The sequence below is a fragment of the Eptatretus burgeri genome, chromosome 5, assembly GCF_056783735.1.
Source record: "Eptatretus burgeri isolate ZD-2024b chromosome 5, Ebu_testis_v1, whole genome shotgun sequence".
In the NCBI taxonomy this organism is placed as follows: Eukaryota; Metazoa; Chordata; class Myxini; order Myxiniformes; family Myxinidae; genus Eptatretus; species Eptatretus burgeri.
The window spans coordinates 42,414,874-42,440,023 of NC_140965.1; the positions used below are offsets into that span (position 1 = coordinate 42,414,874).

The 25,150-nt window shown below is 41.9% G+C and overlaps 1 long non-coding RNA gene and 1 pseudogene across 1 annotated transcript in view; both read left to right on the forward strand.

Moving 5' to 3' along the window:
- LOC147026318 (uncharacterized) overlaps window positions 1-25,150 on the forward strand; it is a 79,985-nt gene that overhangs the window by 15,597 nt on the left and 39,238 nt on the right. The window contains exons 2-3 of the long non-coding RNA XR_015058279.1: window positions 7,661-7,751; window positions 15,382-15,451. This is a non-coding gene — a long non-coding RNA (uncharacterized LOC147026318). The remainder of the gene's footprint in view (window positions 1-7,660; window positions 7,752-15,381; window positions 15,452-25,150) is intronic.
- LOC147026319 (signal recognition particle RNA) lies at window positions 17,420-17,560 on the forward strand (annotated as a pseudogene).

Genomic DNA, 25,150 nt, shown 5'->3' on the forward strand with positions numbered 1-25,150 from the left:
TTCACGATTTTTGTTTTAGATTCTGTCTTTCACAGTTGAAGTGTACCTATGATAAAAATTACAGACCTCTTCGTGCTTTGTAAGTGGGAAAACCTGCAAAATCGGCAGTGTATAAAATACTTGTTCTCCCCACTGTATATATATATATATATATATATATATATATATATATATATATATATATATATATATATATATATATATATATATATATATATATATATATATATATATATATATATATATATATATATATATACATATACATATATATATATATATATATATATATATATATATATATATATATATATATATATATATATATATATATATATATATATATATATATACATACATGCATAGTCAAGTTCAAAAGAACCAAGTTAACATCGTGATTTGATGTTTTATCAATTTCATCATAGATGTTTCACCTCAAATGAGAATTTTTATGGAGTGTATTATTATTCGTCGAAACGGGAATTCGGTGTAAAAAAACAGTGAGGAGATGTCGTGGGTGGAGCTGGTAACCTTGGCAACCATTAATGTTTGTGATTTTCAAATGGTTTCTGGTGTCTATCACCGAAATATTCAATCACACGTGAGATATATTTCATTTCTTACAATATTATTGATATCTGCGACCTCTTAACGATGTCTTTTCTCGCAGGGCCATTCAAAAATTACGTACCTAACACGTTTCAGTTGGGGCTTGGAGTTTGGTGGCTGGTGGGTGTGTGTGTTTGTGTCCAAATGTCTGAGTTTTATACTTACTAGGAGTTGGGGGGTGTTTCCAGAGCCATTATGTAATGACCTCTTTCGTTAAATATTAAAACGAGCTGTAAAAGGACCTTTTGGAAGTTTCTGGGTGAGCTTTCCCAAAACCTTGAATGAGGTTGTGATGGAGCTTTTCTTGATTAGCCATGGCTTTACCAAGAGATCTCATTGTAAGCTGGTCAATGGAAGAAAACAAGCTCAAATGAGCTAAGATCCTCGTCTTCTTAATGATGACGTCATAAAAACGAATATGACGTCATTGTGATGCATAAAGTTTGCAATAAATGATCTGTGCTCATGCCCGGCTTGATTCCCACAAACAAAATTCAAACAGCTTGCCTAGTTTCGGAGATAATGGTGTAGGCGATTTCCATTAGCGGCGATATTATGACGTCAACTTTTTTTCAAGGAAGAATTTCCAAAATCGGAGATGGTTACTGCCTGCGAGTGGGCTTTCTGCATATACATGGCAAGTTTCACGAAGATAAAATTTCTGGATAAAATCACAAACTGGTCCAACACGTGGAACATGTCTTTCAATCCAGACAAATCTCACACTCTCACTATGTCTCTTCGAAAGGACCGTTTACAAAACCCCCCCATCCACTTTCTCAACAATCCTCTGGAAGAAGTCTTTTCTTTCAAGCTTCTGGGTCTCACTATCTGCCATGACCTTTCCTGGGAAAGTCACATTTCTAACCTCGCCTCAAAAGCCAGTCGTCGATTGGGAATCCTCCGTCGTGCAAAGTCCTTCCTCGGCCCTCTTGAGCTCCTGACCACTTACAAAGCTTTTGTCCGTAGCCTGATGGAGTACTGCTCTCCCCTCTGGGCTGGTGCTCCTGCCTCCCACCTTTCTCGGCTTCACGCTGTCGAAACCAGGGCATTTAAGATCATCGGCATCTCCCGCAATGAAGCTGAGTCTTTGGGCCTCTCACTCAATCACCGCAGGTTGGTCGGTGGTCTTTCTGTCTTCTACCGACTCCTCTCCAGCCTTGCCCCCCCCTGCTCTCTCTGCGATTTGTCCCCACCACATTTCCACAGGGCGCTCAAGGTCCGCCAACAACCCCATTCTGGTAAAACTACCAAAATCACGAATCACTGCTCATCTTCACTCTTTCATTCCTCTTTTTTCCCGCCTTTGGAATAAACTTCCTCACTCTATTCTTTCCCATTCTTCCCTCCAGGCTTTCAAAACAGCTGTTCACCACCACCTCTTATCTTCCCCCATCCAAATCCTCGATCTTTTCTACCCCCGATAATCCACCCAAGCCCACTTCCTTCAATTCTCCTGCTTTCCTTCCTGAAAGTCCCTGTAATGTCCATCTTCTCTTCGCCATGTTCCCCGTCCCATCCCCATCCCTCTCCCTTCCACAGTTCACCAAATGTGTCTGTTCCCCACTGTTTTGTCCCTTCCACTCCCGCCCCTCTTGTCTCATGCCTCCTTGCTGTGAGTTGTGTGTTAGCTCTCATACGAGCCTCGACCAAGGTATACAAAAAAAAAAAAAAAAAAAAAAAAAGATCCGATGAAAACTCCAGGTTGTGAAACAAAAAATGTCAAAAAATAGGAATGACATCATAAAAATTGATATGACGTCATAGTGATGTATCATATGTGCGGTAATTAATCTCTGCTAATGCCCTGTTCGATTCCCACAAACATAATTCAAAAAGTTTGCCTAGTTTCGGAGATAATTTTTTAGGCGATTTCCATTCGCAGAGATATTTTGACGTCATAACTTTTTTTCTCGGAGGAATTTTCAAAATCGGAGATGGTTACTGTCTGCACAGGGTATTTTTACATATATAAGCCAAGTTTCAGGAAGTTTCGATGAAAACTGTAGGCTGTGAAACAAAAAAGTCCACAAGAAGAAGATGAAGAACAACAACGTAAGTAAGACAGAGATCCTCCACGAGGATCTAAAAAAAGTGACACCACCTCCCTATGAAGATGTAGAAGAGGCTGCAGTAAGAAACTAGGTTGTCCATCTCAAATATAGCCTGGTGTTGGCTTAGTGGTTAGGGTGGTGGCTTGGAATCGTAGGGTCCTGAGTTCAAGCCCCGTTGGGCCGCTGAATTAATGCACCAGGAGGTTGACTCAGCCTGTCATCCTTCCAAGGTTGGCAAAATGAGCACCAGTGCTCTGGTAAGGGGGACACTGCATCCCAACCAATGATGCAACCAGCAGCCACAGGCTGCACGAGAGAGATATATATATATATATATATATATATATATATATATATATATATATATATATATATATATATATATATATATATATATATATATATATATATATATATATATATATATATATATATATATCTCAAATATATAAATGAAACGTCTTTTTATTTGTGACCTAATTACTTTGAGCTCCCAAAATTAATTCACAACCAATAGGGGGCGCCTGCCATCCTCCGTACTATTTAGGCAGCCGTTACATCGATTAATACGTCTTTTGCTGTCAGAAAATAAGATTTTACAGTTATAAAGGTACTTCCGCTTTAAGATGCAGTCTGAGACACAGAACTCAGAGCTCACCACCTCCTGAAAACAAACAGTGTGTCAGCTGTTGCACTGCGGTCCACAGGTCAGTCATCCAACATATTTTTTATCTAAATCACCTTGAGGGGAATCCACTCCATGCTGAAGAAGGTCAGTGAACCAGAAATGTGTCCATGGCTGGATTCCCAAGGGATGAGCTGGCATTTCTAAAAGTGCATCTTTAAGCTTGTACTAAAGTCGCCGACGCTTTTGTTACACATGTTTAAATATCAGACCTTTCAACACATGCGTTCCAACCCATCCAAAATTCAGCATCAATTTGTTCACAATGGATTGTATCAACTTAAGTTTGGAAGAGTATGTTTTGCCATTGTGATCAATTAAGTGCAGCTGACATTTTGAGGGTTAGCCCCAACGGGAGAAAAAGATAAGGACCCGTGGCGGGGGGGGGGGGACAGAAAGGGGGGGAGATTGTAAAGAGGCATTGGAATAAAGATCAGTGGTCAAAGATCAAGCAGGCTGAATATATAAGATCAAGTGTCAAATGTAGCTTTGGGTACAACCCTGTACCTTTGATCATTGACCTCTGACCTCTGATCCAGTCCATTACTTTATAATCCTCACTCTACCGACATTTCTTTATTTTGATCTGATTGATGGGCGAAGCTTGAGACACAGAACCTTGTTTCCCACAGCAATCAATGTACTCTGCTCAAGTTTTAGTTGATGAAATCCATTGTGAATAATTTAACTTTAAATGGCATCTCTAAATACAAAACTTACATTTTGTTAAATAGTTTTACTCAATCTCAAATTCTCAGGAGTTTGACGACCTCCTGAGACTTGATTCTGACTACTTGTCGGGAACTGAGTACATCATGACAGTTTGAAGCTCTGGGTACAACTCACATATGAAAGTCTAGTGAGACACTTTCAAGGCCAAGTTTTGCTCAAAGTCTGCTGCTTGGCGTTTCAGGAACGATTTCACCCTCCACTTTTAATATGGACACTTTACCCTATTTTGCTGCAGGTGGCAGCAGAAACAAGCAAAACAATTTCGTGTGATCACATGAAACGAGAGGCGTCAACAAAGCCTGAAAATGGGCCTCTCTCAGATTTCTTCAGAATTCAGTCAGTTGAAATTATCAATATACTAGCATAACCCACGCTCTGCACGACATGTTGGGGTGGGTGTGTTTGAGAAAGGAACTGATGCAGAGAATCAGCAGTAATTTTACTTTAATGCAGTAAGTGGAATACGATTTCACTGTTTCAGAACCATTTTATTTACTTTTTTTGTACCATGCACCTCATATGGTCTTTGAGATAATGTAAGCCGAATATCACGTTACTCGAGCGCAGAACAAAGTCGAAGATAGCGCGACACGAAACCACAAACTCGGAAATAATATATAAGATGTCATCATTAGAAGGTTTATCTAAACTCATGCCTATCAATCTAGTTATCAGCACACTTTTGTAGGCGAAATGATCAAAACAAGTTCTCATAGTTTCAAAAAGTAAGTTAGAAATACGATGTATGTATACACAGTATGGAGTGTTTGATGTACACATGGTAAGGAGTCTTCTATGTACACATGGTACCCATCGTATGCTGCCTTTTTTGCTGCTGGTTGCATCATTGGTTAGGGGCGCGGCTATGCCGCTGATGCATTGCCCCAATTACCAGTATGCTGGTGCTCATTTTGCTGACGTCAGAAGGATGAGACGCTGAGTCAACCCCCTGGTGTTAATTCAGTGGCCCACGGGACTCAAACCACTAAGCCAACACCAAGCTCCTTGTACACATGGTAAGGAGTGTTCTCTGCACACATGGTAGGGAGTGTTCTATTTACACATGGTAAGGGGTGTGAAATAAGTCTGGAAAATAGAAATCGATGAATGAAAGAATAGAAGACGAAAGAAAATAGGTAGGAGGTTAGGTGATTGTGTTGAAGGAATGGTGAGCCAAAAAAACAAGAGGACATGAGGAGATAAGAGTCAGGAGACTTAGGAGAGGTAAGTAAAGGTCATGTATGGGGTTTCAGAGAAGGATGTGGTTGGGGGTAGGGGGTGGGGAGGGAAAGTGGAATCTAAAAATTCAACTATTTTTATATATTTAATAAATAAACATTATTTTGTTACCCACGCGCAATTCCAAGGATCACGGGTGTGTATGTTATGCACGTTCACACTAAATGTCTACAAAGAATGCTTCAGCAAACTAACAAGAACCCCAAACTGCACACAAGGTCTTATTTAGAAGAATAATCTTCAGAGTTTCTCGGGATGTGCCACTCATTAAGGTGCATGTTGTCAGTAAGGTGGTCAAAGTATCCTGAAGTTGGAACCAAAAGAGGTGCAAAATATCATCTTTTTCATAACGGTTGTGCATAATACAGCACTTTAAGATAGGTGAGGTCAACACTTGTTTAGAATACACGCGTTTGATTCTCCTAACCAGAATTTCCCGTTTCCTTTCTTTACTGTGTTCCTGCCCCATTTTCACTCTTTATTAAATCTAATACCCCAGTTTTCCTTGTGGTTATTTGAGTGCAAACAGCACGATTAAATTAAATAGAGAATAACTTGTGTGCCACCTTCTTGGTGCATAATTCAAATTAATAATGTTAAACCTGAGTGGTATTTAGAGTGCTCGAATCAGATTTGCCTTTATGCTTGGGCATAATGTGGGACGGAAGCTCTGGCATATGGCCAGGTTCGAGAACACATCGTTCACTCACGTACTGGATTTATGACTCGTACCGGTTTACACGATACACATTTACTTAAAGAGGGCTAGGATATTTTTTTTACCATCTGGGCACACTTCGAGTCCAACCACCAGTTTTCAACTCATTCCATCCACTGGTTATCTTCACAAACTTTGTTGTGAAGGTTATGTTTTGATCGCTGTGTATTTATTTATTTATTTATTTATTTGTGAATATGTGTTTGTTTGTTTGTTTGTTTGTTTGTTATTCGCATAACTCCAAAAGTATTGAACTGAATCGCAGCAAATTTGGTGGGATGATTGGTTATTATCCGAGGACCATTTGATTAGATTTTGGGAGCGATCGGGTCAAAGGTCAAGGTCAAGGTCATGAAAAGGTCAAAATCATCTTTTTACCATAGCGCGGTCAATTTAATGCCCAATCTTGTGATATATGATATGACACAATGACGTCATTACCTTTGTTAGCGGTTAGGGTCAAAGGTCAGGGGGGTCAACAACCTTTATTATCATAACGCGGTCAATTCTTATACAATTTGCATGTAAGAAGATTCAAAATATTTAGAATTCAATTCCCTATCCTGTGATGTGTAATATTTGATTTCTTATAATGTGACCAGTTGTCATCAGATTGACTTGACACCGACACCCAAAAAGGTCAGGGAGTTCATACAGAAATTGTACAATGTACGTGAATCGGTGTCAAACAGCAGGAAATGTAATGTTTTTAAGCCATCATAACACAAGAGATAGCAGATGTGATATGGGATTAAATACCCTCACAATCAACAGTTTCTGGGGGGGGGGGGCAAAATGTAGCGTTAGTGAAGGTATGTGCTCCACTGAGTGCCCGTTCTAGTTTAGGAATGCATCAGTCAAGCAAACCCACAAACAGACATAACACTGCTGAAATTATACAGTGCTTTCAAAAAGTATTCACAGCACTTGACTTTTTCACATTTTGTTGTGTTACAGCTTGAATTTAAAATGGACTAAATTGAGATTTGTTTTTTGTCTCTGATCTACACATAATACCCCATAATAACAAAGTTGTTTTTTTAGAAATTTTTACAAATTAATATTAAAAATAGGAGCAATACCACTGGGCGTTCTCCTGGTAGAATAATGATACTGATGAGGAAGTCAACGTGGGACAGAACCAGCAAAATGTACCAATAAGCGAACGTTATAGCAAATACCTATTTTAGTGGCCACCTCCCCCCGTAAATCCTCTTCAACCCCAGCTTTTTTTAATAGCGTGAACAAACTTTGGTACGTCACAGGTGATGAAAGTTGTGGTCAAGCTTCATAAAAATTGTATGTGTAGTTTCTGAGAGGAAAGCAAATACCTATTTTGGGGGGCAACTCCCACCAAAGATCACCTTAAACCCCAATTTTTTAATGGTGTGATCAAACTTTGGTACATCATGGGTGATGAAGTTTGTAGTCAAGTTTCATCAGAATTGTGTGTCGTTTCTAAGAAGAAAGCAAATACCTCTTTACGGGGGAAGCAACCCCCCGCCCATAAACTCCCCCCATTGACCCCCTCAGACCCTGATATTTTTTAATGATGTGAACAAATGTTGGTACATCATGGGTGATGAAGGTTGTGGGAAAGTTTAATCGAAATTGTATGTGTAGTTTCAGAGAAGAAGGTACAAGTATTTATGGATGGAAGGACAGACGGATGGATGATGCGCCATCCCATAAGCTCCCCGGAACTACATTCCAGGTGAGCTAATGAAACTCATTTGTCTTGAGTCAATAAGTATTCATCCCCTTTGCCATGACAATCTACATTGAGCTCAAGTGCATTCAATTTCCATTGATCATCCTTGAAATGTCTCTACAACTTGATTGCAGTCCACCTGTGGTCAATTCAATTGATTGGACATGGTTTAGAAAGAAATATACCTTTCTCTATGAGGTCCCACAGTTGACAGTGCATGTCAGAACAGAAACTCCATCATTAAGTCCAAGGAGTCTGGAGAACTCCGAGATAGAATTGTGAGGAGGCATAGATCTGGGGAATGATATAAAACAATTTTAAGAGTGTTGAAAGTTCCCAAAAGCAAAGTGAGCTCCATCATTAGGAAATGGAAAGAATATGTTATGACGCAGATTCTTTCGAGAGCTGGCCATCTGACCAAACTGAGCAACCAGGCAAGAAGGACCTTGGTCAGGTTGGTGACCAAGAACCCAATGACCACTCTGACAGAACTTCAGAGTTCCTTGGCTAAGATGGGAGAACCTGTCGGAAGGACAAAAATCTCTGCAGCACTTCACAAATCTAGGCTTTATGGGAGAGTGGCCAGATGGAAGCCACTCCTGAGAAAAAAGGCACATGACAGCATGCCCGGAGTTTGCAAAAAGCCTGGTACATCATGGGTGACTAAAATTGAACTCTTTGGCCTGAATGCAAAGTACCACATCTGGCAGAAACTGAGCACAGCCCATCACCCATCTAACACCTTCCTACCATGAAGCATCGTGGTGGCAGCATCATGCTATGGGGATGATTTTCAGTGACAGGTACTGGGGGACTTGTAAGGATTGAGGGAACAATGGATGGAGCCAAATACAGGCAAATCCTTGAGGAGAACCTGCTTCAGAGTGCAAAACACCTCAGACTGTGGCGAAGATTTACATTCCAAAAGGATAATGATCTCAAGCAAAGAGCCAAAGCAACACTGTAATGGGTTCAGAACAAGAACGTAAAAGTCCTTGAGTGGCCCAGCAAAAGCCCAGACTTGAATCCCATTGAGAATCTGTGGAAAGACTTGAAGATTGCTGTTCATCGACGCTCTCCATCCAACTTGACAGAGCTTGAGCAAATCTGCAAGAAGAATGGGGGAAAAAAAATCCTCAAATCCAGATGTAAAAAGCTGATACAGACATACCCAAGAAGACTTGAAGCTGTAATCGCTGCCAAAGGTACTTCTACAAAGTATTGGCTCAGTCGGCTGAACACATGTAAATTAGATATTTCGGTCTTTTATTTTCAATAAATTTGTAAACATTTCCAAAAACATGTTTTCACTGTCATTTTGAGGTATTATGTGACATTATATTATCAGTGACAAAAAAAAAATCTCAATTTAAACCATTTTAAATTCAGGCTGTAACAACAAAATGTGACAAAAGTCTCGCTGTGTGAATACTTTCTGAAGGCACTGTATATACAGTGTGGTATCATATGATATTTGTGTGCTCGGTTCTCACAAAAGTACTTTCATCAAAAAAGATATGGGACATTCTCAGACCCGGTTGACAACCCTCCATTACATATGAAATCGAGTTAATTTCGTAAATGAAAATAGGGATTTAAATTAATATGGGTTTTTTGTTGTATGAAGCTGGGTGGTGCAACAACAGAAAGGCACAGAATGCATTTACATCCTTTCTTATCTGAAATCGCACTTAAATACCCCTCATACCTTGAACCCCACATTCTCTCGAAAAATAAATAAATCCTATCCTCAACTACACCGTGCAATCCTACACCAAAGTGCATCCAAAAAAACAACTAACCTAAAAGATGGTGGTTTGGGAGGAGAGGTTAGTTGTATATTCTAAGGAGCAAAAATTTTGTGTTCACCGAGTACAAAGCAGATGAAATCGCAGCCAACGAATTGGGATCGGGGACTTAAGGAGAGGTTAAAGAGGGTTGGAAGTATGTAAGGGTGATTTGTTGCTTTGAATACCCTTATACAAGTTGCTCGACCCTCACCCCTTTTTGTGCCTTCACCTCGAATGCCCACCATGCTGTATTTTGTCCCTCGGTAACCCGAGTGCACCTGTGAGCGCGTGAGCCCTAATAACAGCTTGCACATCCACGCGTGCTTAATGCGGATTATCCGCTCAGTGATTAGTTTCTCGAACTATTCTGCTGTATGGTTACACTTACTTAACTTCAAATTTTGCAAAACGATACGTATTCATAAACGCGCAATTGCACACTACCAAGGCAATGGCATGACATTATTTTCGGCAGGTGAGGTGGGAGGGTGACAATTTATAACAAGCCCCGTCGTTGACCAATTTAAAGGACATGAAAATAGGTCTAAACTGCGTACATGTCCAATAGGGTGGGGGGAGAGGGGGTCAGTGTGGAGATGATAGAATGATTTCGGGTGACCTCGAGGAGCTTTGGGAAAATGATCTTAATTGTGGATGAGCAGTTGTTACCTTTCTCAATCAAACAAAATAATTTGCTGTCTATCAGTGGTCAAATTGAGTCGGAAATATGCATGCAACTGCATTGGTCAAGTGAAGATGGAAATGTTGTGCTGTTATTGTACTCGTACATTTCCCTCATCTGTACATCTATAAAGAGATGAGGCACAAGGACATTTCAGCTTCAGCTACTTCTTTAAGGGGCCAACTGCCACCTTCGTGTGGGGTCGGGGGAAAGTGTTCTTTTACTCAAGCCTTTCACATGCCGATTAGCCAAACCTGATGTTTGAGTGAAGGTGGATTGTGCAGGAATTTATAATTTATTCTAGGTACCAGCACATCGCCTACTCTTCACGAAAGACACTCATGGATGTTTAACATCTACCAGCTAACACTAGCAGATGGAACACCCAGCTTAACATCTATCAGAGGGACGGCATACTTTGTGGTGGAAGGCCCTGCCTGGAAAGCACCAATTGGACAGCTTATAAACTGGTCGGGATTCAAAGCCAGATGAGACAGCTCATCGGTAAGTGTGCTATCTTTACTCAAAGTTAAAAATATTGAACTCATTGGAATTCATTCCTGAGTGAGCATCAATTACTGAGTGAATTATTATAATATACATCCACACATTCAAGCGCACACTTAATCAGAGGGAAATTAGTGCAGTACCATAAGGTATTAATTATTATTATTATTAGCAATATATCAAACGTTCTAAATGTAGGAGTGAATAGGGTATCTAAATTTGCAGACAACACAAATCAAGCTGGGGGTAAGTTGAACACAAGTGAGGAACTTAACGAGATTCAAGAAAGTTTTGGTGTTGTAAGGAGACTGACACTAAAATGGCAGATAGCATGTAGGAAGTGCAAGGTAATCGGAAGTGAATAAAGAAATATTGATAGGAATGATTTTCTTTATGATGAAATTTTATTGCCTGTACAATCAGGAAATGGATTTAGAAGTACAGTTGGCAGAATTAACCTGAAACAGATAGATCAGTGTCAAGTGGCAATAGTTGTGGCTCATGGAATTTTAGGATGCATTTGCAAAGTTTGAGTATAAATCTCAAGGAGTGGAGCGAACATGATACAAATGTCTCTTTAGGCAACTTGTATAAAATTGTGTTCACTGGCCTGTCATTTTATTCAAGTAAAGATGAGCTGGAAAGGTATTTGAGAGGTTCAATATTGGGTGACAAGGATATTCCAGTACTGTTGTACCCCGACATTCGCATGGGATACATTCCTGGAAAATGCCATGAATGTTGAATCCACGAATGTCAGGGCATTGTTTCAATGGGTAAAAGGGGGAAAGGTCCCCAGTGGTTCGCGATTCATGAAAAATGCCACGAATGGCGAAGCCGGGAATGTCGACGCATTGTTTCAATGAAAACAGGGAGATAGATTCCCAGCATTTCCCGATTTATATGGGGAAAAAAATTCAAAGTTTAAATTTTTTTAGATGACCAATGCACATGATTACAGTTTCATTAAAAAAATGCTTAAAAAAACAAAACACCAGATACCGTTTCCAATGTTTATTGAAGGAATGCGATTAGTTTATAAAGAGTGCTTAAACAACCAAACTGTAAAAGTAAAAAAAAAAAAAAAATTCAACAAACATACAACTTTTCAAATGATGATGATGGTGGATGAAAATCCAGTGAACTCAATGAACTCCTCTGAAGCCGGTGGAGTTGAGGTTGCTGATGAGTCGTGCACTGACGGGGAGGGAGGAGAGGCAGGTGATGGGCGAAACTGAATCTGAATCGCTTTGGTACTTTGAAGGATGACCTGATGATGGTGTACTAGTCGTACAAAAGACTACTTCTTGAGTTCTGTTCATCAGTATTCCGCTCTGACTACCCATTCGTCAAATATGCTTGAATGAATTCAAAAACACGCATTGAGGATAATTCTCCAAGACCAGTACGAATCATATGACAATGCTCTTCAGGTACTTACCGAACAGACCTTGAGTCATCAACACATTGAACTACGTTCCAAACTTGCAAAGTCAGTTTGCGATAGATTCCCACAATGGCTGCCATCAAAGTGATGAAAATATCAATAAAAGTGATGAAAATATCAATAAAACCAATTCAATCAATCGATCAAAGGCAGGAATGGGAGGATCAGCAGAATAGACAGGAAAGGGTGCTGATGCTCCTGAGGTGGAGGGACCAGAGTGGAAAATAAAATGTGATCAATAGCTGCCTGGGAGATTGACGCAGGTTTTGATGTAGCTCCTTGAATTGGAGCATCACTTCATCCAACCCACTCTTGAACTTGAGGCAACACTCCATGACCAGATTGGCATCTTGCAGTCTGTCGGTAATTGCCCACATGTCCTGCAGCATCTCACCCAGGAACATGACCATGGAGTTGGACCTCAACACCTCTCCCCCCTCATCAATGCCCACCTCCTACTCCTCAGAAACCTTGGTAATGGCATCCGATTCCTTGGTGAGCTCCTTGGCATGCGAGGTGAAAAAAAATTATCTAACTCTCAGGCTTCTTGTCGTCAAAGCATTCTCTTCCCACCTGCCGTACCAACCCGGCAATTTCATACCTCTCCTCCATGTTGTTGGGAAAGCCTCTGAAAGTCTTCACCGCCTGTGGCCACAGGTTATGGTAGCAGGTGTTGATGGTCGAGGTTCTCACCTTGTCCAGTGACTCTTCGATTGCGCCGATGCAGTGAGCTATGTTGAACTCCTTTCAAAAATGCCCAACGGTGAGCTCTGGATCAGAGTCCATTGCATCCAAAATGTGGCGAAAGGTGCAGCGGGTAAAATATATTTTAAAAGTGGAGATTACCCCTTGGTCGAGTGACTGGATCAGGGAGATGGTGTTGGGTGGCAGGAAGATCACCTTGACGTTTAGCTGAGCCACCTTCAGGTCCCTGGGTTGGCCAGGAATGTTATCGATGAGTAGGAGAACAGTGAATGCAAGGTTTTTTTTCTGCCAGGTACTAGTCTACCTGAGGGACAAAACAGTAATGGAACCACTCCAGCAAAATTGCTGCCGTTACCCACACCTTCCCTTTGGCCCTCCAAAACACAATTGGGTGTGTTTGTTCTTGCCCTTGAAAGCATGTGGGTTCAGGGAATGGTACATCATCATGGGCATCATCATACAGTCCCCTTTTACATTTGCGCAGAGGGGAAGAGATACCCAGTCCTTTGCGGCCTTGAACTCCCGATGCTGTCACCTCACACTTTGAGATAAAAGTTTGCATTGGCATATTTTTCCAAAACAGGCTTGCCTTGTCAGCACTGAGCACCTTCTCTGGCAGGTACCCCTTCTCCTCGATGAGCTGCGTAAGTTAAGCAGGAAACGTTTGGCCGCCTTCTGATCCGCAGAGGCATGCTCGCCTGACAGTTTGATGTTGCAGAGACTGCATTTCTTCTTGAAGTGGTCAAACCATCCCCTTCTTCCTCAGAATTGACCGGGGCCGCTTGTACCCACATCACTCGTACCTGTGTCATTCATGCTATCACCACTCACATCAGCCAGATACGCGTATACATATGTATCTCTTTTGCGCAAATGAGAGGTCTATTTATTGGCATGTTCTTCTGTGAGTTGTCCTCCATCCATATGTTGAGAGCCTTCTCCATCCTTTCTATGTGGACATCCCGGACCTGAGTGACCGATTTGGTGCTCAGTTCAGCGCTCGCCACAACACTTTCTCGAATCGCCTTCTCGTTTTTCCGTATATAGTGAATGGTGGATTTGTTACTCCATATAGTCTTCCCAGAGAGGCCACACTCTCTCTCTCTCTCTCCACTCGAAAGCCAGTCCAGAAGCTCCACTTTGTGACTCAGGTCATCACTTTCTTCTGCCTCTTGGCAGCCGATGCATCTCTGGCACTGGTCTTGCCTTCGGAATACATGTTTGATCAATGAGCAGAGCAAGAAGCACAACACATGTCAAGGCAGTGGGACGAGAATAATGATTGAGACCCAGCACATACTGCACATAAGTAGTCATGCAGGAATTGGGGGGAGCTGCGGGAGGGATAAGTCGTCTGCCCATTGTTTGTGGGGAATGTTGGTGGGTGATAACATCTAACGTAGCTGGTGGTGGATACGGTGAAGTGTTTTAATTGTGTAACTCACGGGGAATAACATCTTATATAGCTGGTGATAGATGCGGTGAAGCGTTTTAATTGTGAGACTCATGGGGGATGACATCTTACGCAGCATTTGGTAGATATGGTGGAGCATCTTTATAGTGCAAATGGTGGAAAATTTTGCATAGCTCGCTTATAGCACAGCTCCAAGAAATATTTATATGCCCAGAAAAACCGTGAAAATGCAAAGCACATGGCCACCAATGTAGAAGCAAGTCATGCACACAGCTCGTGGAAGATATGTTTTTTGCCTTTGTACAGCTGTTCGATGCATGGCTGGTGGAAGATGTGTTTTAGAACTGTTATGTGCGCGGCTTGTGGAAGATGTGTTTTATGCGCCCATGAAAAACCATGACGTGGAAGATATGAAAAATGCCACCTGGCATTCATTTAATTTCCAATCATGCCAACTCCAACATCTGGAGCTTCTTTAGAACTTTCGTCAGTCTTGGGTGCACGTTCCAATTTTATTCCAGTTGACCTTCTTTCATTTAATTTCCTTCTCGTGACGGTACGTCACCAGGTCTCTCTTGGCCGTTCAACCCTTCTCTTCCCGTCAGGTGTCCAGCATATTGCTCTTTTCGGTGTTTCCAAATCCTCCATGCGTAACACGTGACTAATCCATCTCTACCTCTTAATTTTGATCTCTTCCGTAATGTTTTTCCTCCATCCCGTTATCTGTTTTTGTCCGCATTCTGGATATGGACGGTATGGTTATTTGATAAATTTTCTGCACAAAAAGTTAGCTTTTTGTACATTGTCTGAGTGTTTGGTTTTTGTTTATGAAATGTTTGTGTTTATGTCCTCACTCATGAGTGTCATCAGGTATCATTTGGGATATGAATGCATTATGCTGTTACTTGATTATGAAATTTCTCATCTTTTTGCTTATCCATGAGTATTCGTGTGTAAGCTTATCCAAGAGCTTGGTGTTTGGCTAAAAAAAAATAAAAAAATAAAAATTTTTATGTAATGGGCAGAAGCAATTACCAACACTAACTTACCTGAGCACCCCTCTGAGATTGTGATCATGTTGATTGCAGTTTATTACAAGAACAAGCATGACTCACATGACAAGCCACAGCATGAACGAGTCAATCTGGGAGTGTACAGGTGAGAGGCTCTTGACTCAGGTGAACATGTTCCACATTCCATCATTCAGGGAGCTGGGAATGAGAAGCCACTGATGGTGATTTCCACAGAACTTTTAAAACAGTGCATGTAAGAGATATTTGAATAATGCGCCATGTTATGTTTGGTGCAACCTGATGTTGAAGAATGTTGTTGGCCCTTTTCCCTTCGTATGAGGCACATGACTGCTGGGGGTATGACTGTGCTGCTGATGCAGTGCCCCCTGCAAGTTGGAGCCGGAATCTGGAATTTCACCAGGGTGCCAGTGATCGCTTGCCTACTCTTAGCAAAGGACACTGTGTGATCTTTAACGTCCACTAACCAAAGCACGCAGCCAGGACACCCAGTTTAACGTCCATTTGAGGGATGGCACATACAGGGAGAGATGCCTCTCCCTGCCTGTGAAACACCAGGGTGACAGTTGAGGGCTGGGTTGAGATTCGAACTCTGTTTGGAGAGGTCGGAGGTGAGTGTGAATGTTGTTTGTGTGAGTGAATAATTGTCTATATTCTATAATATATTTATTATTATATTCTCCAGGCCAAATCTTTGCTGTTGGGGAGGCAGAAATTTATGTTTCCTTCACACTTTTCTACGAACCTAAAATCTAAACCTAAGAATCTAAACCTCGACACAACAAATGTGGTAGCTTATAAAACACAGCAGACTCTCATTAGAGGCACTCACTGCACACACCTATCTTAACCCCAATTGTGAAATATTTAATGATTTAACGATTACAATTCTTTTTACATAAATAAACCATGTAAAGTGGCTTAGTACATCGCCAAACCTTACCAGAATAACACAACGATAGAAGGAGATTTGCTTCTTACCTGCAAGAACTATGAAGCTTTCATTTTACTTATTGTACCTTTTGCTTTCTGCTCTGTTAGATTCAGACAAAAGTCATTTTATCAAAACAAGGGAATGCCATCATTTCATCCACCAAACACATAAAAGCAAATTCTACAAATTATAATCTACATTTCTCCTAACTGCATCCTAAATCAATATCTAATCGCTCACACAACATCTAACCCCTCTTGTAACACCTCTCTGCCTGACCTTCCTCAATCCTGGAGATTTTAGTTTGATAGTCCAAAGTGGTCGTGATAGTCCAAAGAAACGAATGTTGTTTGTTTAAATTTTAGTTTTTGTATTTCATACGAGTCAGCACAGACTGTTTTTCAATAGTGGTCAGCCAGCAAGCATGAAGAATTCAGCCGCTCAGAGGGAAGTCATTAAGTAAACGTTTAGTCATTTTGTGAATGTGACAAAGCATGTCCGAACTTTGAGATAACTCTCAGAACAATTCGACACGTGAAGCTTCTTTTTGCTTTATGGGTCTTATTCAAGCTACCGATGCTGCCATCAATCTGCGGCCAGTCAATAATGCTCACTCTACTTAAGGTCAAGCGCGTTCGCACACATAAACAGATAGAAGTGCTCATTACTTATATGTTCAAGTGTGCTGAAAAGCAGAATTTATATGGGTCCTCATGCGAGCGTCGTGGTAAGGGTTTTTGTTGTGGACACAATACATGTTGTGATCTTTGTGTGAGGCTTTCCTGCTCCGTGCTGCCCGTGGCTGGTGGCCAGCACCGATTGTGCGCCATTCAGCACTGCCTTGTTAGCCATGGTGGAGTTTGGCAGCTCATTTGTCAAGTGGACAAACAGATCGATTAGCAAGTCATTCAGGAGTTCAGGAGGCCACAGGAAGAGGCTATGGTGAGGGCTTTCTTATTTTACTCTCTTTTCCATTTGGAGGATGTGGAATCGGAGGAGTACCCTGTAGGCATGTAACACATACATACATGTACACGTTTGTACATGAAACTCGTAACTACAATACCAGATGGTTATTGTTTTTTTGTGGAAATGATAGTTGGGTGGAAATGACTTTAGGGAGGAAAGATGTTTAATACGACTTAGTTATCTCCATAAATAACCGGGCGTAGTGGCGTGCGCCTGTAATCCGGCTACTTGGAGGCTTGGGTTGGAGGATCGCTTGAGGACGGGAGCTCTGTGCTGGGCCACCCTATGAGAGGGTGTAGGGCAGCCCGGAATCATGGCAAAACCCAATCCTTATCCCTGTGTCGTAACAGGCGACCAGGGTTGCGTCAGGAAGGGCATCCGGCGTAAAACCTGTGCCAAATCAGTATGCCGATCATAACGGATGATCCGCTGTGGCGACCCCTAACAGGAGCAGCCGAAAGAAGAACAACAGTTATCTCCATAAAGAGTGTTTAAGAATTAATGTGAAGCAATTAATTGTGATATATGACATACATTGCTTATATATTAGATAGACATCCAAGTCATCCTAATGTGTGTGTCCAAAATCCCAACCCTATTTAACTTTCATTTGATGTTTTGACCCTCCGTTTTCTGTCATAAGTGTCTTTTAGAGCGTTTCGCTCGGGAAAGTCGTCACAGATCGATGTCCCTCTGAGGCATCCTGTCAACAGCAGTGGGTGGGGGGGGGGCAGTCCTTGCGCCAGTCAATCGGCCCCCTTGTTCAGTAGTAAGAGAGAGGGGAAGAGGCGTGGCATGTCACAGATGACGTAAGTGCTCGAAGACATAAAAGCGAGTGTGCAGTGAAGAAGAGGAGTCCACCTTCTTTCTCCCTGGCCCTGCTCGCTGTGCCGAACCAGCAAGGAAATTAACAGCTGCGTAAAATAGCTTAGTATATAGCCAAACGTCATTAGAATATCTCAACAGACAACAGATGAGCTGCCTCTTTCTCTCTTTCTCTCTTTCTCTCTTTCTCTCTTTCTCTCTCTCTCTCTCTCTCTCTCTCTCTCTCTCTCTCTCTCTCTCTCTCTCTCTCTCTCTCTCTCTCTCTCTCTCTCTCTCTCTCTCTCTCTCTCTCTCTCTCTCCCTCTTTAACAACTCTCTCTTTAACAACTGTCTTGCTCTCCCTCTCTAACCAATTAACTCTCTCTCTCTAACTCTCTCTCTCTTATCTCTCATGGGACATCCATCCAGCCTCCTGCTGGGACTGAAAAGGACCTAATAATTTTGCTCGGGTTTGCCCGACAATCACCATTGTCTCGTTATTTCGCTATGCATATCTGTTGTGAAATGACTGTGGGCCCAAAGGCTTAGATTATTAAGGATCTCCTGTTCATCGTTTCATATTGTGGGTGCATATCGTCGGGTCGAGTTTCAGGGGAATATCAATTTGTTTATTATGTATGCATGTTGTTGATTGATTTCCTTTTGTTTCCTCTCCCCGTGCCATTGGTTTGCATAATAAACCAGACTTTGGCTTGGGTGAATTTTGGTTGCAGTGGTGACTTCATTTTGTGTTTTTCACACGTCCTGTTAATGGTTGGTTGGCTGCGGTCTACACTGCCTTAAGACCGTGTCACATGACCTTCACCTTTGTTTGGCCTTTTTTGTGGCCCAAAAATGATCAAGCTACATAGTCACGCTTATCGGCATGCTACTCGCCAAATTTAGGGACCCCAATCTGCACGGTGTTGAACGTAAGGAGTGTCTTCAAAATGTTGGATTGTTGTCGCTTTGACGCGACCCGTCAGACTCAAACTGGGAAACCAGAATGACCAGCAGTTGCAACAATATGTATATACTGACAGATGTAAAAAAAAGTATTTGATTATTTTTATGGAGCTCACCCTTCACTTGGCCAAGGGCCACTCTAGGTGGAGCTACACAAAGAGAGTTTAATGGAGAGACAGACAGAGAGCAGAATAAATTTGTTAACATTCCTCTTGAATTGCAGGTTATTACAGGATTGGGAAAAGCAGCACACTAGCAAGGATTTCCAGAGTAGAATAGCATGATGAAACAAGCTGTAGGAGTATGAAGCAGTGTTGTCCCTTGGGATAAATACAGTGTAAGGATGTGAAGATGCTGCAAAACATGTGGAACATCAGAAGGTATGCTCAGGGGGAACAAGGGAGGAGGGATTTTCGGAGCATATTCCATGATCATATCTGTAGAAGAGATAATGTAGTTGCAGAATGTTGGATGGAAAGATATTCCAATGATGATGTCAGGTCATGCCCTACCAGATTGACAGCACGCTGCTAGGTCCTATCAAGGAGAGAAAGATGAAAAGCGGGTGCATCAGCCTAGACTTGGGAATAATATTCCAAAACAGGCTATATAATGCCTGGTGTTGGCTTAATGGTTAAGGTGGCTGGCTTAAGATCTTTGGGTCTTGAGTTTTAACCCCTGTCGTTCCAGTGAAGTAACACCAGGTGGGTTGACTGAGCCTGCCATCCTTTCAAGGTTGGCTAAATGAGGACCAGTGCTTCCTCGTAATGAGCACTGTATCAGTGGCACAGCCGTGCTTCCAGAGAATGATGCTACCAGCAGCCACAGACTGCATATGAAATAACAAGAGGCTGCATGGTGGCCTTATATAAATATGGAATAATTATTGGAGAGAATTATAGATAGTCAATGCATTTGGTAGTTGTCTGACTGCAACACAACCAGACATGCTCCATAACTGTGAAATTATTCAGAACCTGGTGCTGTTTATTGTTTCCACATACACAATTCCATTGTTGAACTCTATCAGTTTACTGCTGTTCCTTTCAGGTTAAGTGCTGTGCTTAAATAAGGTTAGAGATAAAATAAGGTTAAGTGGTTTTCTTCTTGTTTAATTTCCGTTTTGTAATCTGGCGATGTATATTATTGTAATAAATACATTTTTTTTATATCTGCGTGGTATAGCATGGACTGATCTGTTGGTGACATACAATTCCAACAAAAATATCATTGTGATCGAGAATAAATATTTTGAATACCAAGAAAGCTGCAAGCTAGAGAGTTGGTATTTTGAGATGGTGATGCTATACAGGTGAGATGTGTTGGTTGTCGTTTTTTGTGTATTGGGTTATTACGATGAAACTGCACCTTTTGAAGAAGGAACTGATGTAGCCCATATAAGTCAACATTATTTGGAGACTCCATATGTAGAAAGTGAATGTCAAGTTTGGTGAAGAAGATGTTGAGGTTGTGTTGCACACTTAATGGTTGGCTTCCTGCAGGATGTTGAGCTTTCTGTGAGTGATGAACAAGGAATGTGGGAAAGCTGGTGGAAACATCTGCTGGAGTGTCAGCTTGGATGTGGAAGCTCTGTGATCTGACATCTGTCTGCCTGTCTGTCTGTCTGTCTCTGTCAGTCTTGAGTGTGTTTTTTTTTCTGTTTTTGTTTTGTCTCATTGCTATGAGAGTGACTAGATAGTGGATGCATAAATCGAATATTAATAGTATTTGGTTGGTAGCATTGTTGGTGTCACTGTAATTACCTCCACCACCGAAGGTGGGCGGAGGTTATATTCTCACCTCTGTCTGTCTGTTTGCCTGTTTGTGAGCAGGATATCCCAAAACGTCGTGAACGGATTCGGCCGAAACTTGGTTGACATGTTAGGTGTGTAACAACGAAGAAGTGATTCACTTTTGGTGAAGATCCGGATCTGGATACGATTATTTACAGTATGTTATTTTTTTTAAAGTGATTCTTCACCATTGAGATTTTGTGCCAAAAATGATATATAGCATGGTATCTCAAAAAGTTGTGGATGTGTTATGACAAAACTTGGTGGATGAGTTGGTTAGTTGACTAGTATAAGTCGATTCGATTTTGGTTCAGGTCCGGATTCAGATCCTGCCAATCAGTGGGATACAAAATGTAAACTGTTCAGCCTGGCGGAGGTTCGCGCTCTACCGAGTGCCGTTCGAGATGTTTTTGTGATTTTCTTCTCTTCGTTATTATTATGTCATTCAACATTATTATCATACAAGTTTGACTAATTGTGCTTCTTGAAGGAATTTAATCCACCATCTTATTTTATTAATTCAGACACAGACATATCTTTCTATCCTGTTCTCTTCCCTACCACCTGCCTTCCCCTCTTGGGAATAAACACAAAATTCAATTTACTTGTGGTAAAATAGGAGCAGATCTGCAGAGGAAATCCAAAACTCTCCCAGGGTAGTTCTCTATCTGCTCACAATCGTGCAGGATTTTCACGATTATTATTATTATTTAAACACAGAGACCTTGCAATAGCTTTTTCAGCCTTTAACACAATCTTAATTTGTCCTTAAATCCACATCGGAGCAATTTTCTCTCCTTTGTTGGTTTCCTGATGTTGGTTTATTGTTATGTTTGAGTCCATGGTACTTTCTCATAGACATCTTTCAAAATCAATCATTTTGCATACTTTCATCAACTGATATTTACAATAAAATGTTACAATGTAGTGTTGTTAAATTTATAAAGCAAGAAATAGCAATTCAGCTCACCAAGTCTGTTCCACCATCCATCCATTGGGAACATACTCTGTGCAGAGTGTTGGTGCTGCCCAAGCAGACTCCTTGGCTATTGGACACAATGCTGGATGAGTCGCCACTCCGACACATGATACCAGCAAGCTGGTACTCATTTTGCCGACCTCGGAAGGATGACAGGCAGAGTCAACCCCACCTGATATTAATTCAACAGCCGAGTGGGATTTGAATTTGAACTCAGGATACTAGGATCCCAAGCCCACCACCCTAACCATTAAGCCAACACCTGGCATACCATCTATCACCAAACTAAAATGTTCACAATATCGTGTATAACATGATCAGCTGGTGACAGCAATTCTGGTGATGTCTCGAATGAGAAGCAAATAAATATTTAGGGATTTTATCCTTTTAGAAGAGTCTGGGAAGGATAACAATGTCACACATACCAAGGAATGAAGGTGAAGTGATGTAGGCAGGTGTGGATGGAAAGGGGATGGTTCACCATGGAAAAGAGGGGCAAGAATCCCAACACCACCAAGTTACTCAACAAGCCATCTACACTGTATCTACTTTTTTTCTGTCTTGATGTGAATACTTATATTATTCCCTTTTAAACTCATTCAGGGTTCTAGTTTATATGACTGCACAGAAGAAGTGGTGGGTGCAGGGGAGGGGAGAGGATAGGAGATCAAATTGGATCATGTACCATGAATATACAGAGCATCGGTTTTGCTGAAGCAGTTTCATTGGCTCTGGCTACAATCCTGGATGGGTCGCCACTCCGACACAGGAAGTTGGGACAGGAATTTGAAATTTGGCCAGGATGCTGGCGATGGCTCACCTACCACGGGATCTTTTACATCCACCAATTAATGCCGGCAGACGGGACACCCGTTTTAACTTCCATCTGATGGATGACACATACTTTCATGAATCATCCTGTCTGTGAAGCACCAGGATGACAGATGTTTATATCTGGGCCGAGATTCAAACCCAGTCAAGACGTCTTAGAGGTGAGTATGCATACCTCTCGGCCATCCTGCCAGCCGAGGGCACGACCTGCCAGGATATCTCAAAAATGGTGCACTCGCCTGTGAGCAGTCTAGTCTTTGTTCAATTCCCAACGTGACTGTAAAATCTGAGACTAGGCAGGTCAGTGGATAAATGAGTGCACCGTCGTCAAATGGGCTGTCAAACCGGGGTCCCATAAAGCAGTGTTTCCATTAAGCCAGGGTCCCTTCTGCCAGCATTTCCTGGTTGATATGAAAGATCACACAGTGCCTTTCACAAGAGTAGTCTATTGTATGCTGGCAATCTGACCAAGTTCCAAATTCCTGTCATTTTCCAGCTACACCCTCCTCCTCCAACCCCCACAGGACACCCTCAGTGCCTGGGAAGTTATTAAGATGTGACTTTTTGCCATATATGGCAGTTCCGCTGTCATTCCTCAGCGGATATCAATAATCTAGCCAGTATAGAATGACACACATAAAGACGGACACATGCATGTACACATTGTGGCAACCTGTCCCACAGGCTAAGGCTATTCTGAGTAAAGGTTCTGGCCTTACTTAATTATTGTCTGTAACTTTATTTACTTCCAACTTGTTCTCTCTGGTTCTATCATCCTCCATCAAGAAATGAAAGTATATACCTGTCTATCAAATTTTTAAAATACCTTTAAAGCATTGATCACACCCCAAAATTTTCTTTTTTCTCTCTTGCATAAAAGTCTGTTTTTCTAAATACTGTTGGACCCCGACATTCACGGGTCCATTATTCGCAGATTACGCGTTTTCGCGGTTTATAAAATGTGACCTGCTTCTACATTCGCGGCCCTGTGCTTCGCATTTCTGCATTTTTTTACAGGCGCAAAAAACATATCTTACACGAGCTCTGCGCATGACACAGATCTTCCACCAGCCACGCATAGAGCAGCTGTACATACGCAAAAAAAAAACTTCCACGAGCTGTGCGCATAAACTGCTTCTACCTTCGCATCCCTGTACTTTGTGCTTTCATGGTTTTTTTGTGGGCACAAAAAAGCATATCTTCCACGTCATGGTTTTTCATGGGCGCATAAAACAAGAAACATACATAAGAAACATAAGAAACAACATATAACAAGAAACTAAGCAAATATTGCAACTTTATGGCTGAAGGATCCCTAATGAATGCAGAAAAAGAGCAGAGGTGAATATTAAAGGAAAGTGCACATCAAAAGATAAAAAACAAAAAAAACAACTGTTAGGAGAGACTAAAGCTAACAAGGCTGGTGCAGTTAATACAGAATAGAGAACTTATCTTGCTCGTGTGGACTGGATTGTATTCTGGGGAGGATTTGAATTGGACATTCCAGGTACCCAACCGAAGGGACCGCCTCAGGTTAACCCAACGAGACCGTGGTCTGGTGGAAGACACCTCAGCACCACTCCACTACACACCACTGCAATCTGACCCAGGAAGTTCACCCCGTGCTTTTCCTCCCATCATCAAGGAATAGAGGCCCCGATGGCTTTGCCCCAATCCCTGAAGACTGGATTCTGGGGAGAATGTCGGAGAGATCAATATGTCAGGTCATGCCAGATTAGATCTGCGACTTGCTACAGGTACCATGCAAAGCTGTACTAACCTGCTGCACGGTCGGGTTGTCTCCCCCCACAAGGTGTTCTGGTGAGGAGGGTGCGTAGATATGGACACCCAGCAGATTGAAGAACTCATCTTGCTCATGAAGACTAGTGTCGATCTGTTTCAGCGGACAGGTAGAACAATGGATGAAATAAACAGAACAGAGATTGAGGTACGCTAATCTCTATGGGAAGAAAATAGAAGCTGACGTTTCTGGTATTGACCCTTCGTTGGAGCAAAAGAGGCAGTTTATATCACTAGAGTGGGAGAATATGGTCTGACACCCCACTCTTCTCATGGGAGAATGCCAGATACGGTCTGGCACCCGCCCTGCTCACCAAACTCTCTTCCCATGGTATCCCAAGGCAATCTCCACTCTTGGCTCATTGACTTCCTCTCCTGTCACAGCCAACGTGTGGCCCTAAATGGAGTTCTCTCATCCCCTCTTCCTGTCCAGGCTGGAGTTCCTCAAGGCAGCGTTCTGGGCCCTGTTCTTTTCCTCGTTTCCATCAATGATCTCTCCGACTTTCTGGAAAATCCTCTATATCTCTTTGCTGATGACTCCACCTACTGCCGTACCATCTGTCATCCATCAGATCGGCAAGCAGCAGCTTATTTGCGAACTTGCAGATCTGGGTAAAATCACAAACTGGTCCAACAAGTGGAACATGTCGTTCAATCCCAACAAATCTCACACTCTCAATATGTCTCTCCAAAAGGACCGTTTGGAACCCCCCCCCCCCCATCTACTTTCTCAACAATCCTCTTGAAGAA